Consider the following 2,444-nt stretch of genomic DNA (forward strand, 5'->3'; position numbering starts at 1 on the left):
AACCGTTAAAGATTTGATGTTGAAGATTGAAGAGAAGAACAAGATAGAAGAATCCCTGAAAGAATCAATTAAGCTAAGGAATGAAGAATGTGAAAAGCTGGAACAAGAAGTGAAGAAGTTGAATGTGGAAAGTAAAGTTCTTTAAAGTAGTAAATTGTTGGAAGAATTGATTAACTTGCAAAAAGCTCATTTAGACAAGACTAGACTAGGATTTCAACCTAGTGAAAGTTCAAAATAGAATGATAAACATAAAGGCAAGGAGGTTAAGGTAGAAGCAGAAAAAAAAAAAAATGGAAGATGCAAGCACAATGCGGAATCAGAGATGTAATGCAAGGAGACCATAGGTTCATCAACCGAATGCACAAAGGTATCCATCATTTAATGGTTATTGTTTTCAATGCAATAAATTTGGTCATAAAGCTACAAACTGTAGAAACATTCAATATTACAATTGCAAGAAGTTTGGTCATAAAGCAAATTATTGTAGAAATCATGCTATGATTCCAGTTGGAGCAAATAACATGAATAATAACTTTCATGGATATTTTTATGTATGCAATGGATATGGTCACAAAGCCAATTAGTGCAAATATACAACGCATTTGGCAAATTCAGTGCAAAGGAAAATCAATTGTTACAAGTGCAAGCAATCCAAATGTTATGCTAATCAGTGTAAGAATGAAGTTGGTATGGAGAAGTCTACTGAGAAGAATGAGGTGAAGGCTAGTGAATCAAAGAAAAAGGAAGTCATGGTTTGGAGAAAGAAAGAGGTGAACAATGAGAGCAAACTCGATGTACTGGAATCCAATGGTTGCACCTCTTCCTCCGATAACTAAGATTATTGCTTTGGCTCAAGGGGAATTTTGAAGGAAAATATTTTGATTCCCTCTTTTGAGCTAGTTCATGTCATTGGTCTGGCATGACTGTATTTGGGATATAATCCAGTAATTCAATGTTTGTGTTGACGTCATTGACAAGACATCTTTTGGAGGCAAAACCCTAGAAAGAATTGGTAAGATAAATTTGGGAATTTAAGATCATTTTCATCATTGTGCGAAGAAAAGAATTGTTTAAAGAGTAGGAGTAGTAGTTAAAAGAGCATAGAGCAGAGGAGCAGAGCAAGCATGGAATCAAAGATGATGGTCGGAGAATCAAGCAACATAAGTTTTTAGTTTTTGTGAAAAAGTACGATTAGATGAGTTTGACACAGAAAAGATCAGAAAAATGGAAAGAAGTCTAAGTGAAGCAGATTTGCAGAGGGTCTAGGAGTTAAGTCATAAAGGAATGATTTATGGAGTGAGTTTCTGTGGTTTGACAATATGGATGTGATCAAGTTAATCTTGAGTCATATGCAAAATGAATGTATCATGTTGGATAAACCCTATCTGATCAGGAAGGACATTATTTCGGCTATTACTAGCCTGTGCAATAGTGGGAGTGTACCAGTTAAGAAGACGGTAAAGAAGGAGGAGGTTGAAACCCTAACTAGTGTGATGGGTGATCAGAGAGCATTGTTGATTGACAAACTTATCAATCTTGTTGTGAGGTATATTGAATATGGTATATCCTACTAGATTTATTTCAGAAATAGGGAAGGTTTCACTATGGCTATTGCAGTGTATGTTGTGCATAAGATTTCTATGGAAGCTATGTTCAATTTGAGTGAATTGTTAAAGGATCGGCTTTTAGAGAATATCAGTATGACAAAAGAGCAAGGCTACCCTTTCCGGTTTGGATCGTTGCTTGTGTGTTTGGCTATATTGTTTAGTATCTCTTACGACAAAGGAAAATGTGTTGTGGGAGTCTCATGTCTTGGTTGCTAGGTAGATCTTTCAATATCTTGATGGATTGGATAAGAGAGAATATGCATGTGATGCTTATTTCAAATCATTTGTGGATATGTGGAATATTGGTCCGGTTTCCCCTACTATCGGTTCCGCTATGGAGGGTCCGACCTCTAGAAAGAGAAAGTGTAAAGAGATTGAGTCCTATGTTTCTCCTGAACTTGAGAAGAAGCAGAAAGTGGAGAAACGGGAAGAAGTAATTCAGTTGGATGATCCAAATTCCACTATGGTCAAGGAAGAATTGGAGGTTGTTGAGCAAGAAGAAGATTCAGAAGAAGAAGATGATAAAATGCAGGATTTGTTGGAAAAATGTGAAGATGCTAAAAGGGCTCTATCAATTTGCATAAATTAGATGAGATATTGTATCAACAGAACAGCAAGGTTTACAGATATTGTTTACAATGATCGACAACTATAGTGAAGCACAAAGCTAAAGTTGAATTTGTTGAAGAAGAATTGAGTTCTATCAGTAAGACATTTGATATTCTGAGTGACAAGGATGGAAAGCAAAAGAAAAAGGTGAATTCCCTGCAAGATGAGTTGTTGAATTTGCAAAGGTCAAAGGAAGATTAAGTGAGTGTTTTTTGGAAAGTCGAGGAG

Source organism: Cryptomeria japonica, chromosome 11, assembly GCF_030272615.1.
Source record: "Cryptomeria japonica chromosome 11, Sugi_1.0, whole genome shotgun sequence".
NCBI lineage: Eukaryota > Viridiplantae > Streptophyta > Pinopsida > Cupressales > Cupressaceae > Cryptomeria > Cryptomeria japonica.